Source organism: Lynx rufus, unplaced genomic scaffold (genome assembly GCF_022079265.1).
Source record: "Lynx rufus isolate CCGP_SWC_20201006 ecotype Redwood Valley unplaced genomic scaffold, mLynRuf1.p SCAF_1, whole genome shotgun sequence".
Classification (NCBI taxonomy): Eukaryota; Metazoa; Chordata; class Mammalia; order Carnivora; family Felidae; genus Lynx; species Lynx rufus.
Window position 1 is genome coordinate 92131275 of NW_025814823.1, and position 15868 is coordinate 92147142.

The following is a 15868-nucleotide window of genomic DNA, read 5'->3' on the forward strand; positions in this document are numbered from 1 at the left end:
CAGCCATTCTAACCAGGTGTGTTTTTGTTTCTTTGTTTGTTTTGAAGTTTATTCATTTTGAGAGAAACAGAAAGAATGCGAGCAGGGGAGGGGCAGAAAGAGAGGGAGACAGAGAACCCCAAGCAGACTTTGCGCTGTCAGCACAGAGCCCGATGTGGGGTTCAAACCTACAAAACCACGAGATCATGACCTAAACCAAAACTGAGAGCCCGACGCTTAACTGACTGAGCCACCCAGGAGCCCCATGCCTATCAGTTCTTAATTTAATTTTATTCAGTCTAGTTTTTAAACAAAATTTTCTTCATCAGTCAGTTTATACATACTTTTGCAACTTGTATTTCTATGAGTTCCAGTCTCCTGGATTGAGTTTTGCAGCTCTCCATTATGTCAAGCAGAGCTGACTTTTCCAAGAGTTTTAAGGCAATCATAAATTTTACCCTGCAGGTTTACCTATCAGTTTTATTTTCCATTGTTGGGTGGAGCCGTCATAGTTTGTCTACATTTCTTAGGGAATCCAGAAGAAATTTTGGAGCAGTTTTGGGAATAAGACAGAAATGGAGAGAGAGATATGAAAGAATAGTTGAGGAAGGGGCATCTGCGTGGTTCAGTCAGTTAAGTGGTTAAGCATCTGACTCTATTTTGGCTCAGGTCATGATCTCACGGGTTCATGGGATGGAGCCCTGTGTCTTGGGATTCTCTCTCTCCCTCTCTCTCTTTCTCTCAAAATAAATAAATAAACATTACAAGAAAAGAATAGTTGAGGAACACTAGGAGAGAGGGAGAAGGAGAGGGGAGAGAGGGAAGGAGAGGGGAGAAGGAGGGACCAAGGGGAAGGGCAGAGAGAGAGAGGGAGGGAGGAAGGGTCGGAGAGAGGAGAGGAGGTGAGCAGGCTGAGGGGACCCCCAGTACAGCAGGTCAGAATACCCTTGGGGTTTAAGTAGGCAGGATAAAAAAAAAATGTCCTGCTTTAGTCCTCAGCCTACAGATGGTCACTGAAGCCCCGAATGAGATCGTCAGGAGAGAGAACCAAGCTCAAGGTTAAGGCTGAAGGGACTGCCCCTCGTGAAGGCAGGTCAAGGAGGATGAGGAGCCAGCCAGGTGGGCAGAAGGGGAGGAGGAAACCTGGTGCAGACCCCACTCGCACAACACCCAGCCTGCCCACCAGCCCCGTCCAGCAAAGGTGATCAGAGTGATGGGGGAACCATCTTCCTAAGCAGGGGGAGGGAAGGCAGACAGTGCCAGGCTGTGCTGCAGGAAGAGGCCCTGGGGAAAGGAAGGTTCCCCTTTTCCTCCTTGTCTCCATGGACTCAGTCTCCTTGCCACTCCAGAGCCCAGCCTGAGGGTCACCCTGCAACAATGGCCTGGGGCAAGGAGGTGGGGGCGGGGGAGTGGGGGTTGCTGACATCTGGGATTCAACTGGCTGTTTCATCCTGGACGGTGGCCTGGGTTAAAAGGGCCCAGCAGCCCTCACCAGGTACCCGGGGGAGGCGCTGCTGCCCTGACCTTTGCTGGACACCTTACAGCACTGCTGCCCACGTGTCAGGTTCTTTGCCATAGGACCCCGGTCCCGGGTGGCCAGGTTTATTTTGCAAATAAAATTACAGAATACCTTCTGAATTGGAACCTCAGATGAACAAGGAGTTATTTTTTTGTATCATTTTTTGAAACCAAAAAGATTTTCATGGGGTGCCTGAGTGGCTCAGTTGGTTAAGCATCTGACTTCAGCTCAGGTCATGATCTTATGATTTGTGGGTTCGAGCCCCGCATCAGGCTCTTTGCTGGCAGTTTGTAACCTGTTTCAGATTCTCTCTCTCCTCTCTCTCTGCCCCTCCCCTGCTCACTCTTCTCTCTCTCAAAATAAATTAATTATTTTAAAAAAATGAATAGGGGCGCCTGGGTGGCTCAGTCAGTTAACTGTTCGCTTTCAGCTCAGGTCATGGTCTCACAGTTTGTGAGTTCGAGCCCTGTGTCGGCCTCTGTGCTGACAGCTCAGAGCCTGAAGCCTGCTTTGGATTCTGTGTCTCCCTATCTGCCTCTGCCCCTCTCCTGCTTGTGCTCTGTCTCTCCCTCTCTCTCAAAAATAAATAAACATTTTTAAAAAACTAAAAAACTGAATAAACATTTACTTTAAAAATTATTTATTTATTTGCTTTCAATTTTTAGGGGCGCCTGGGTGGCTCAGTCAGTTAACCGTTTGCTTTCGGCTCAGGTCATGATCTCACAGTTTGTGAGTTTGACCAGTGTCAGGCTCTGTGCTGACAGCTCAGAGCCTGGAGCCTGCTTCAGATTCTGTGACTCCTTCTCTCTTTGCCCCTTCCCCTCTTGTGCTCTGTCTCTCAAAATATAAATAATAAAACAAATTTTTTATTTATCTGAAATTCAGATTTTTTAAAATATGTATTTTTGAGGGTGAGAGAGAGAGAGAGCGTGCAAGCGGAGGAGGGGCAGAGAGTGAGGGAGACACAGAATCCAAAGCAGGCTCCAGGCTATGAGCTGTCAGCACAGAGCCCAATGAGGGGCTTGAACTCACGAACCCAAACTCACCAACCATGAGATCATGACCTGAGCCAAAGTCGGATGCTTAACTGACAGAACCACCCAGGCGCCCAATCTGAAATTCAGATTTAACTGGGGGGTTTCTCTATTTTGTCCAGCAACCTTACCCCTCTCCGAGCTCTCCTTTTCTTTTTATCCCACCCCTGACTCAGACCCAGGTCAACAACTGTGTCCCTGCCTCCACTGTGGACCCCTCCAGGCCATTTTCCCCACCAGTCACCAGCATCGCTGGGCCAGTGCCTAGCTCTGATCTTGCCGCCTAAAACCCTGCCCGGAGGCTGCAAACTGAAGCCCGTGAACACGTTTTGTTTGGGGGTGGTAGTGTTTGCAATCTGGAAATTTCACTATAAAGACTGGGTTTCTGGCTTCTCAAAACAATGTGAAGCTATGGCAGCCTTGTATCCACCTTGGCTCCATTGCTAGGAGCTGAGAGTGCCTGTCCTTTTTGATGTGGAAAATGTCGGGGTTTGGAGCCCATGGACAAGGAAGAATTCTTCTTTTTTTAAAATATGTATTTTTTTAATGTTTATCTTATCCATTATGAGAGAGAGAGAGAGAGAAAACAGGAGAGAGACAGAGAGTGAGGGAGACAGAGAATCCAAAGCAGGCTCAGTGCTGTCAGCATGGAGCCCTACGCGGGGCTTGAACCCATGAACCGTGAGATCGTGACCTGAGCCAGAATCGAGAGTCGGGAGCCCACGAACTGAACCACCCAGCTGCTCCCCAAGAAAGAATTCTTGAGACGTCTTCGGTGCATAAAGGTGGGGTTTTTTTTGTTTTTTTATTAGTATTTTTTTTTTTAATTTTTTTTTCAACGTTTATTTATTTTTGGGACAGAGAGAGACAGAGCATGAACGGGGGAGGGGGAGAGAGAGAGGGAGACACAGAATCGGAAACAGGCTCCAGGCTCTGAGCCATCAGCCCAGAGCCTGACGCGGGGCTCGAACTCACGGACCGCGAGATCGTGACCTGGCTGAAGTCGGACGCTTAACCGACTGCGCCACCCAGGCGCCCCTATTAGTATTTTTTAATGTTTATTTATTTCTGAGACAGAGAGAGACAGAGCATGAGTGGGGGAGGGGCAGAGAGAGAGGGGGACACAGAATCTGAAGCAGGCTCTAGGCTCTGAGCTATCAGCACAGAGCCTGACGCGGGGCTCGAACTCACAGACTGCGAGATCATGACTGAGCCGAAGCCGGACGCTCAACCGACTGAGCCACCCAGGCGCCCCACATAAAGGTGGTTTTATTAAAGCACAGGGACAGGACTCGTGGGTAGAAAGAGCTGCATAGGGGTTGTGACAGGTAACTGATTATATAGTTTCAAGTTGGGAGAGGGTCAGGCATAGGGTAAGTCTGTAAGGAATTTTGGAAACAAGGTTTCCAGGACCTTGAGGGGCTAGCTGCTGTTAGGAAAAGGTCATTGGTTACTGTTAGGAAAAGGTCAGTAAAACCTGAGTCATGAGACCCTTCAGATGTCTATCTGGGTCATATGCTTGGGGGATGATTTTTAACACATATCTTGGTGGGTAGAGAGAAAGGAAGTTTCCAAAGGAATTTCTGTACGTTAAAGGAGATTTACAAGACCCTGAAGGTCAGGATGATATTAAGTTCAGATTGCCTTTTGCCCTTAGCAAAGTGTCACCATTGAGGCAGCTGAGCTCCTAGAGAAATGTCACTTTGCCTGCCCCAAGGACTTGTCAGTGGGCTATAGACAGCAAGGAAATTTAATTTTTCATTTGCTTTTGTTTCCCACATCACTTTTTTGAAGACGTCAGTCTCCACTTCTCCTGGATCCCCTAAATCTCACTCGTCTCCATAACCTGGCCTTGTCCTCTTTGAGCTTTTGACCACTGACCTGCTGAGGTCACAGTTCCCAGCTTGACACTCAAGACCTTTCCCAGTCAGGTTGATGTGGGGAACAAAGGCAAAAGAAAAAAATTAAGGGCTCCTGGGTGGCTCAGTCAGATGAGTGTCCCACTCTTAATCTCATAGTTCAGGAGATCGAGCCCTGAGTCAGGCTCTGTATTGACAGTGTGAAGCCTGCTTGGGATTCTCTCTCTCCCCTCTCTCTGCCTCTCCCCTGCCTGTGCTTGCTCTCTCTCTTTTTTTCTCTGTCTCAAATAAACCTAAAATAAATAAATAAATAAATAAGTTTCCTTATTGCCTGACAACCCAGTGTCACATCCTTGAAACAGTAGAGTGACCTTCCTCTAAGAACTCAGCCACCTTAATAGTGACACTTTGCTAAGGGCAAAAGGCAATCTGAACTTAACATCATCCTGACCTCCAGGGTCCTGTAAGTCTACTTTAACTTATAAAAATTCCTTTGGAAACTTCCTTTCTCTCTACCCACCAAGATATGTGTTAAAAATCATCCCCCAAGCATATGACCCAGATAGACATCTGAAGGGTCTCATGACTCAGGTTTTACTGACCTTTTCCTAACAGTAACCAATGACCTTTTCCTAACAGCGGCCAGCCCCTCAAGGTCCTGGAAACCTTGTTTCCAAAATTCCTTACAGACTTACCCTATGCCTGACCCTCTCCCAACTTGAAACTATATAATCAGTTACCTGTCACAACCCCTATGCAGCTCTTTCTGCCCACGGGTCCTGTCCCTGTGCTTTAGTAGAACCACCTTTGTATACCGAAGATGTCTCAAGAATTCTTTCTTGGCTGTTGGCTCCGAACCCCAACATTTCCACATCAAAATGACCTCTCTAGCACCTTCTTTCTCTATTCACCTTCCTCTCCGAGCCCACTGGCACACTGGATGGCTCCTTTGCATGTCCCATGCATCTGGACACTAAAGGGGTGCAAGATATATCACCCCTGGCGCACTTGCGTGGCTCAATTGGTTAAGCGTCCGACTTTGGCCTAAATCATGATCTCACCATTCCCGAGTTCAAGCCCTGTGTGGGGTTCTGTGCTGACAGCTCAGAGCCTGGAGCCTGCTTCAGACTCTGTGTCTGTCTCTCTCTCTGCCTCTCCCCTGCTCGCATTCTGTCTCTCTCACTCAAAAATAAACATTAAAAAAATTAAAAAATATATATATATATCATCCCCAAATGTGCCTTTTTGGCATATTATTTTATGCTGGCCATTGTTTAAAAGCTGATTATTTTTAAAAAACAGCAGACACTGGCAAAACTAAGTAGTTACCCATTTGACATTTACATTATTAAAGGAAATCTTCATTTGTTAGGGTGTCTCCCCTTAAGTACCAAAAAGAGGAAGATATCTAAATCTTTAGAATCTTCAGTCAGTGGCTAAGGCCCGGATTTAAATCTGCATAACAACTTTACTCTTGCTTCCTGTGCTTTTCCGTTAACTTCCCATAACTGACTCCCACCACCAACATCCTTTGCCTCTGGCTGAAGACGGTATTTAAGATGATGAGCTTGGGCCATGGTGGGGTCGGCAGTGTTACTCAATTTTCCTGGGTCTCCCCCTTGTGCACAGGAGTTATTAAACTTAAACAAAAAAAAGTTATTAAACTTTTGTATGCTTTTCTCCTGTGAATCGGTCTTACATCAATTTAATTATTAGACCATGCAAAGAACGTAGAAGGGAAGAAGGAAACTTTTGCACCCCTACACCACACTGTCCCTGCCCCCGCTGGCCCACCCCTAGCTAGTGGGTGATTCTCCTCCCTGTGGTCACACCCTGCTCATTCATCCAGGATCATATGAACATCGCCCATGAGACCCTCTCTGCAATCTCTCCACTGGACAGTGTTCCCTGCTCACTTCTTTGGCCACCCACAAAACTATATGTTACCAGCTATGTCCTTGGTGCACACACGCAGATGGATTCCCAGGGAGGCGTGTCCACTCTGCAGATGCTGGGGAAATGACAAGGAAAATTACCCTGGGGAGCTCCCAGGTGAATGAGGGCAGAGCTCCTGGGGAGGAGAGGCCCCTGAGCTAGGCCGTGGGCGGGGCTGAGAACAGGTTCCCCTACTGGGAAAACATTTGGCTGCCTATCCCTTGGCAGAGGCGTTTCCAGGACTGAGGGAGCTAAGGCACCCAGTCTGAGGGGGTGTGGCCCACCTTGAGCCTGTGGGTGCCTTCCTTCCTGGGAAAGGAAGTGAGTGGGGAGGGAAAGGGAGTGGAGCCAGATCCCTAACTGTCCCCAAGACCAGGTTCAAAGTGGTAGACTAGCATAAGTAGTGGGAAAACAGTGGAATTTTTAGAGCAAAGAAAGATCATGACCTGAGCCAAAGTTGGATGCTCAACTGAACCATCCTCGATGGTGCCTCGATTCAGGTGCCTCGATTTTTAAAATTAATTTATTTTATTTTATTTATTTTGAGAGAGAGAGAGAGAGAGTAAGAAGGGGAGGGGCAGAGAGAGAGGGAGAGAGAGAGAATCCCAAGCAGGCTCCACACTGTCAGTGTAGTGTCCGATGCAGGGCTCGAGCTCACAAACCGTGAGACTGTGACCTGAGCCGAAATCAAGAGTTGGACACTCAACCTACTGAGCCACACAGTCGCCCCAAGGCAAAAAAGTTCTGTAATGAGTGACTAGAATATAAGACCCATGGGGGGCAGGGATTCTGGTCAACTTGTTTTCAGAACAGCTGGTGACTACTGAATAAATAATTGTGTAATGCACAAATGAGTGAGTGAGCGAATGAATGTGGTACAGAAAGGGATGGGCAGAGTCCAGGAAGGGACGTGAGGAGGTGTGGAAATACCAGGTCCCAGGTGAGGGTCTAGAGAGAGGGCAGGTTGGGGACTGGGTGATGGCCCAGTGGCTGGAGATTTAGAGGTGACTTTACAGTGTTTACTTTGAGGATTGGCCCCATCTTTACAGGAACTCTGCACGGGGTCTGGCCCAGAGCAGCTGCTCTCGAAGCTAGCTACTTCGAGCACGGGGTCTGCTCGAAGACAGAACCGCCTGGCTTGCCTTTGACTCCAGCAGTCTGGAGGCTAGTCTGGAATTTCCTCCCCCAGAAACTCAGGCTTCTCACTGAAGTTCTTCCCAGTTTACTTAGAACCTTTGCAGACATTGCCTCATTTGATCCTTATCACAACCCTGACGGGTGGGAGCCATTAGCTCCATTTTACAGAAGCAGAGGTTGTGTGACTTCACCAGGTAAGACACGGCGGACGTGGATTCAGACCCAGGTCTGCCGGCCTCCAGATCCTGGGTTCTTTCATCATTTAGCTGGAAAGGTAAGAGGAGCCGATGTGAAAGAGTGTTAAGATGGCACGTGGAGTCAGTGCTAAGCAGGGGATTAATAGTAAGAGCTCCTGTTCATTGAGCATTTCCTGTGTATCTGGTACTGCTCCAAGTGCTTGACGTGAGTCACCTCATTTTTTTTTCTTTTCTTTTCTTTTCTTTTCTTTTCTTTTCTTTTCTTTTCTTTTCTCTTCTTTTCTTCCTTCCTTTAAAAAAAAATTTTTTTTTTTTCCTTAGAGCAAGCAGGGGAGGGGCAGAGAGAGAGAGAGAGAGAGAGAGAGAGAATCCTGAACAGGCTCCACACTGTCAGTTGAGAGCCTGACGTGAGACTCGAACTCACAAACTGTGAGATCATGACCGGAGCCAAAATCAAGAGTCAGACACCCAACCGACTGAGCCACCCAGACGCTCCTCGCCTCATTTACTTCTTGAATGCTCTCTGGGTTTGGTCCGTCATTACTTCCTTATTACAGATGTGGTATTGGCAAAATATAAGGGCTTTTGTCACTTAGGCTGACACTACCAGGGAAACCCTCAGGAGGAGTTAGGCCAAGCTGGGGCGAGACGTGGGTGGGTGAGGAGGAAGGCTCTCTGAGAGGAAGGACAGGTTAAGCAAAGGTATGGAGGAAAGGGCAGAAAGGACAGTTCTGTCACAAGATCAGAGAGGCCCAGGGGGCATGCTAGCTAAGTCTCTGGCCCGCCTGCTCTCTAGGAGCCAGACTTAGCTGAATGAAGTCTGGCCACAGCAGGTCCTAGGGCAGGGGCTTGGGTGAAGGGGGTTGTGAGAAAAGCCCACTGACCCAGTCAAAGGAGGGACACAGAGACCCGGAGCACAGTGAAGTGAGGCTTTAATTAGCGTTCTAGCAAGAGCAGGTGTCTGATGGACAGACACACTCTGGGCGGTTACAGCAAACAGTTTATCTCCTAGCATGAAGCCCCTCCCCTGCTTCTTCATTAGCCGAGGACTACCAGGTTACAGTCTTTCCCTGACGGAGGTCGCCTATGCCCATGGAAGGCAAAGTAGAAGGGACACATACTCTCTTTGCTACAGCTACCCCCCCCCCCCGAGGTCACTTGCTTGGGCCTCACAGGAAGAGTTTACAATGCTTGACTTGCCTAAACGGGAGCATGTTTGGAGTAGGGGCCAGACAGGCTAGTGATTTGAAGCCATGTCCAATGGAGCACTGGGGAATATTTACCCTGGGCGGGGGTGTGATCCTAACCTTCACGTTTATTTTAAATTTGTATTATTATTATTTTTTTCAACGTTTATTTATTTTGGGGACAGAGAGAGACAGAGCATGAACCGGGGAGGGGCAGAGAGAGAGGGAGACACAATCGGAAACAGGCTCCAGGCTCTGAGCCATCAGCCCAGAGCCTGACGCGGGGCTCGAACTCAACGGACCGCGAGATCGTGACCTGGCGGAAGTCGGACGCTTAACCGACTGCGCCACCCAGGCGCCCCAAATTTGTATTATTTTTTAAAGTTTGTTTATTTGTGTGTGTGTGTATTTTTTTTTTTTTTTTTTTACCGTTTATTCATTTTTGATAGAGACAGAGTGCGAGCAGGGGAGGAGCAGAGAGCGAGGAGTTTCCGGGCTTTGAGCTGTCAGCACAGAGCCCCATGCAGGGCTCGAACCTATGAACCTTGAGATCATGACCTGAGCAGAAGTTGGACACTTAACTGACTGAGCCACCTAGGTGCCCCTATATGTATTTTTAATGTTTGTATTTTTGAGAGAAAGAGTGTGAGGCAGGGAGGGGCAGAGAGAGAGGGAGACACAGAATCCGAAGCAGGCTCCAGGCTCCAGGCTGTCAGCACAGAGCCTGATGCAGGGCTCGAACTCAAACTGTGAGATCATGACTGGACGCTTAACTGACTGAGCCAGCCAGGTGCCCCCTAAGTTTATTTATTTTTCAGAGAGATTGAGAGAGAGAGAGAGAGAGAGAGAGAGAGAGAGAGAAAGAAAGCATGTGGGGGAGGAGCAGAAAGAGAGGGGGCAGAGGTTCCAAAGCAGGCTCCTTGCTGACAGCAGAGAGCCCAACGTGGGGCTCGAACTCATGAAGAGTGAGATTATGACCTGAGCCACCCAGGCGCCCCCTAACCTTCAGGTTTAAAGGGCAAAGATGGGGTGGGAGGTCGATTCTGTGATACCCCAGGAAAAAAAATCCAGGACCAGTGAAGTGTGTGTGAGGGAGGTAAAAAGGAGAGGCAACAGGGAGGCGGATTTCAGCTCCGCCCAAGGCTGTCTCTTCTGAACATCATAACTGTTTCAAGATGTAACAGATAATGTCAGGAAGTGGCCACCTCCCTGGAACGAAGGTGGGGGGCAGTGTTTAGGCTGAGCCTGGGCAATGGCTTCTACCACTGTTCAGAGGGAATCCAAGTGCTGCGTGGGCAGGCCGAACTGCATGCCCTTTGTGGTTTCCTCCAGCCCTAAAGGGCTGGATTCTGTGCCTACAGACTGGATGCCAGGGTGAAGGAGCAGGAAGAGCTAAAAATGGCTTGTGCACTGCTGGCTTGGAAGCCTGCAAGGCAGCGGCAGCAGCTGCTGCAGGTACAAGCTGGGAACCGAGGATGAAACTGAGTAGCAGGAGGGGCAGAATGTTACGTTTTTGTGTGATGCTGCTTGAAAGGCAAGGACTGTAGAGGTCAGAGCAGTCAGGTCTTTTGACCTTTCCATGCCTCTCTGTGTCTTTCTTGGAAGAGTAGCCCTCAGACAGTGTTGTAAGAGGATTTAGATGGAAACACGCTGGTTGGAAGCCACTGGATAAAGGTGAGTGCCTCCCCCCCACCCCACGCGCTGCCCGAGAGGCTTTACCTTTCCTGGAGGGAGTGTGCACAAGGTTCCTGCCCAGGTGGCCAGAAGCCTGACTTACTGATTTCCATCAGCAAGAGGGAAAGTCATTTTATTTTATTTTATTTTATTTTATTTTATTTTATTTTATTTTATTTTATTTTATTTTATTATTTTATTTTATTAAAATAAATCACAATATCACAGTTCCCTTTCCCATCCTGGAAGTTCATTTACAGCAGCTTCCTCCAGGAAGCCCTCCACACCCACTGTTCTGGTCTCCACCTTGTCTCTCTTGGATCGAGGGCTCAGCAGTCCAGGTTTGTGTCAGGGCATGAGGTGGCCCGGAGCTGGCAGGGCTCCTAGATGTCATCCAACAAGACTTTCCCTCTTGCAGATGGCCCAAATGTCTGTCAACTGACAAATGGATAAAGAGGTGGTGTGTGTGTGTGTGTGTGTGTGTGTATATATATATATATATATATATATATATATATATGAAGGAATGTTACTCAGCGATGAAAAAGAATGAAATCTTGCCATTTGCAACAAAGTGGATGGAACTGGAGGGTATTATGCTAAGTGAAATAAGTCAGTCAGAGAAAGATATGCTATGATTTCACTCATACGTGGAATTTGAGACACTGAACAGAAGACATGGGGGCAAGGAAGGAAAAATAAGATAAAAACAGAGGGAGGCAAACCATAAATGACTCAAATACAGAGGACAGAATTTGGATTGAGGGGGTTAAATGGGTGCATTAAGGAGGATGAGCACTGGGTGTCATACATAAGAGATGAATCACTGTGTTCTCCTGAAACCAAGACCACAGTGTATGTTAACTAATTTGAGAATAATAAATAAAATGAAATAATGAAATAAGATAAAAATAAAAACAGTGGGTGTGGAGGGCTTCCTGGAGGAGGCTGCTGTAAATGAACTTCCAGGATGGGAAAGGGAACTGTGATACTGTGATTTATTTATTTTTTTTAATTTATTCACTTTGAGAGAGAGAGGGAGGGAGAACAAGCAGGGGAGGGGCAGAGAGAGAAGGAGAGAGAATCCCAACTCGGGGCTCTTATCTCGCCAGCTGTGAGATCATGACCTGAATGGAAATCAAGATTGGCCGCACAACCGATTAAGCCACTCAGGTGTCCCTGTGATACTATGATTTATAACAACAAATAAGTACTTGGTCTTCATCCCAGTTTCTGGCACCGAGCTCCTAAAACCCTTGGAATTTCCGAAGTGGTGAGAGCGGCAAAAGTGTCTTTTGTTATGTTAATGAGGTGACTTTGGGGACCCCCCCCCACGGGGACTGGTTGCCTGGAGAACAAACCACGTGATTAGAGGGTTGGAAATTTCAGGCTCACCCCCTGCATTGAGAGGAGGGGAGAGGGGCTGGAGGTTGAACTGATCTCACCAGTGGTGGGCGATTTAATCATACCTGCTTGTGCAGTAAAGCTCCATAAACACCCAAAAGCATGGGGTTCCGAGAGCTTCCGGGTTGGTGAGCACGTGGAGACTTGGAGAGAGTGGCGCTCCTGGAGAGGGCCCGGAAGCCCCACGCGTCGTCTCTGTACCCTGCCAGATGCATATCTTCCATCTGGGTGTTTCTGAGTTACAGCCTTTATAATAAACCGGTAATCTAGTAAGTAAAGTGTTTCTCTAGGTTCTGGGAGCCGCTCTAGCAAATTAATAAAACCCGTGGGAGGAGGTCCCTGGAACTTACCATCCATAGCCAGTCAGTCGGAAGCACAGTAACCTGGATTTGCGATTGGCATCTGAAGGGGTGAGGTGGGGTGGGACAGAGGGGTGGCAGTCTTGTGGGGCTGAGCCCTTAACCTGTGGCGTCTGATGGTCTCTCCAGGTAGACAGCATCAGAATTGAGTTGAATTGTCGGACACCCAGCTGGTGCCGGAGAAACACTTGGGGGTGGGGAAAACACCCGCACGTTGGAACTGGGGTGTAGAATCGGAGGAACACACTTTCTGAGTTCCCCTCTTTTTCATAGTTTTGACATTGAATCGTGGAAATGTTTTACATATCCAAAAAAAAGTAAAGTTAAACCAGAAAAGAGAAAAAAGCAAACCTGAACTGGAATACGAATAGAAAAAAAACAAACCTAATTATATATCAAATCAGTAACATTCCCGCACACACTGAAGAATCCTTGATTCCGGTACCCATTAACGGCGCATTCTCCAAGGATAAAAAGAACAGCTCTCAAACCCTGACCTTTGCTAAGGCTTGTTGTAGGAGTGGTTTGATGGCGTATTTCTGAAATAATTGTGTGTGTGCTGCAGGATACATGTACTTTCTTGCAGTTTTAAAGAAGGGTGTGATTTCCTTGAGCTCTCTGGGACTGCTTCTAGCAAAGCAAACATTTTAATAAGTAGACACTTAGCAACTGACCTGTCAGCACTTGGGATCCAGACGGGCTGTGAAACCAGACTCCACCCCCATCTCTGAGCGGTGATGAGTCACTGAGTGGACAGCGCCCCCTGCAGGACACTGTTGGCCAAGAACGCGCCTTCCTTCAGCAGCCCTTGGAAGTTAATTACAATTTTTCCAACACCAAAACTTGGTGGGACCCTCTTCCTTCGCCTAGGTGTCACTGGAGGAGATCGATTGCGTTCATAGAGTCTGTCTTTCCCATGATTCAGTTATGGGCCAGTGGAAAGGGCGGAGTTTACGAAGTCGGACGGAACGAAGTTAATACAACACAAACGGAGGTCTTAACTGTGGAGATAATGAAAAGGTGAGGATGAATTCGGATATGGAAATGGGAAGAGGCTTTCCCAACGTGGGTTGGGTTATAAAATCAAGGGGACAGAGCGTGGGAAAAGGGGGGGACGACAGTCTGGAGCGGCCAGGATGAACAGGGCGGCAGCTGTTCCTTGACCGTCACTGTTCATCGGTTAATGGCTATGATGGTCAGACGAAGCGCCTCTAAGCAGCAGGTGCGCGGGCAGACCTCCAAGGCGAGTGGTCAGCGGTGGGCCAGGTAAAGCCGTGTTAGTGTCCGGGTCTGCCAGACTCCAGAATTTGTGTCCGTTCCCCCGCTGGTTGACGGTAGCAAAGAGGGTCAGGCACTCTAGGACTTCCCGCCAGGGTAGGGAGGAGGTGGAGCTTCCTGGGCTCTGAGCCATTCTCTGCCTTTTCTTCACCAGATATCAGCTCGCAGGCAGGGAAGGGGGACTGAGCGACCCCCCTGGGATGACTGACAGCCTCCAGCCACCTCCCACCGACTCCCCATCTCCATCTCCTTGTCCCTGAAGCCCACAGCGATGCCCTTAAGCAGGTGGACAGCAGCGGCTCAGGGGCTGGCGTGGGGTAGGTGCACAGTTCACCGCCAGGTGGCCGAAGGCTCTAGTTCAGAGCCTTACCTTGTTAGTTCAGCAGCAACTGTGCACCAACCTACTCAACACCCGCAATGAATGACATTTGAAGCTCAGAACCGTGCCAGACTGAGGGACGTGCATGTGAAATGCATCTGCGTGGCTCTCTCCTTTATTTACTGCTTACTACTTGCCAGTCACTGTGCTAAGCACTTGGCAAGTATAATGTGGACTAGAGTTTTGAATTGTGTCACTGTGATTTTTTTTTCCCCTCTGTCTTCCCTTGGCTGTGACCTCCCTGCCAAAGCCATCGTTTGCCTTGGTCTTGCTGCGGGAATGTAAAGCTTTTACTCCAGTTCAGATCTGAGAGCCAGCAGGGTTGGAAACAAGAAGGATTTTGTGAACTTTTTTAGTTCCCAGGCCTGGCAGATAAGCTCAGATGTCTTCAAACTAAGGGTACACAAACTTCTGGGGTGCACAGTCTTTCCAGGTGCAGGGGCTGGGAAAACCAGAAAACAGGTTTTACTAATTTATTGACTGATACACAGAATCTGAAAAAGAATCTTTTTAAAAAATAACTGATTAAGTTTTTATTTTATTTTTTATTTTTTTAAGTTTACTTATTTTGCGAGCAAGAAAGTGAGCAGGGGAGGAGCAGAGAGAGAAGGAGAGAGAGAGAATCCCAAGCAGGCTCTGCGCTGCCAGTGTGGGGCCTGACGCGGGGCTTGATCCCACCAACTGTGAGATCATGACCTGAGCTGAAATTAAGGGTCGGAAGCTCAACTGACTGAGCCACCCAGGTGCCCCTCCTTTTTTTTTTCAAGTGAGGTATAATTTTTTTTAACTGAGGTATAATTGACATATAACATTATATTAGTTTCAGGTGTACAACATCATGATTTGGTATTTGTATATATTATGAAATGATCATCACAATAAATCTAATTAACAGCCACCAGCATACATAGTTGCAAACATATTCTTCTTGTGATGAAAACTTTTAAGATCTACTGTCTTCACCTCTCCTTTTGTCTAGAAATGCATTAGTCTCAGGGCACCTGGGTGGCTCAGCCGGTTAAGCAGCTGACTTCGGCTCAGGTTGTGATCTCAGAGTTTGTGAGTTTGAGCCCTGCACTGGGGCTTTGCACTGGCAGTGTGGAGCCTGCTTGGAATTCTCTCTCTCCCTCTCTCTCTCTGCCTCTCCCCTGATCACTCTCTCTGTCCCTCTCTCAAAATAAATAAATAAAAACTTAAAAAAAAAAGAGAATCATCCTTAGTTAGGTGGGGACAGCAGGTGCCTCTGAACAGCAGGCATAGTGGAGGTTAGGGATGCTGAGCAGGGAGCATGGTCTCTGGGAATATCAACCTTTTCAGGACACATTGGCTGCAACGGACAGGTGATATTTCCATATTTCTTTTTTTTTTAAGCTTATTTATTTATTTATCTCTACACTTGATGTGGAGTTCGAACTCATGACCCCAAGCTCAAGAGTCATGTGCTCTTCCAACTGAGCCAGCCAGGCACCCCAGTATTTCCATATTTCTTTCAGATTCTTTGTGGTATTCAAGAATGGAGTCTAACTTGTCATATCAAATCACATAAAGTATTCTAATTACAGTCTTCATCTTATAAAATGTTTCATAATCTATTTCTGTTATAAAAAAAAGACTGCTAGCACCACAATTAGTTTTTAGCAGTATATGCCTCAATAAAAGATGTTTTTTATGTTTAAGAATTATTCATCAAAATTTGTTTTTTCTGTTCTTTTGGTCAATTGTGTACTCATTCTGTTTGTACCGGTAATTCAATTCAGGAGACACGTTTAACACTTAGGACTTACGGTTGGTAGGGAATAAAGTAAACTTCAAAATTTCAGTTTATATACTTTTTTGGTTCTAGCCAAGTATGATAAAGTGGTCGATAAAAGACTTTAAAGCCTAAAAATACATCCCCTTATGGCAAAGATGTACAGAGGATGTGGAA

General features: G+C 47.4%; 1 long non-coding RNA gene across 1 annotated transcript; it reads left to right on the top strand.

Annotated features, from left to right (window-relative positions):
- Window positions 1-10138: 10138 nt before the first annotated feature.
- Window positions 10139-14424, top strand: LOC124514956 (uncharacterized). Its single transcript, XR_006962705.1, has 3 exons — window positions 10139-10521; window positions 13155-13304; window positions 13717-14424. It is a non-coding gene; the product is annotated as an uncharacterized LOC124514956 (long non-coding RNA).
- Window positions 14425-15868: the final 1444 nt, after the last annotated feature.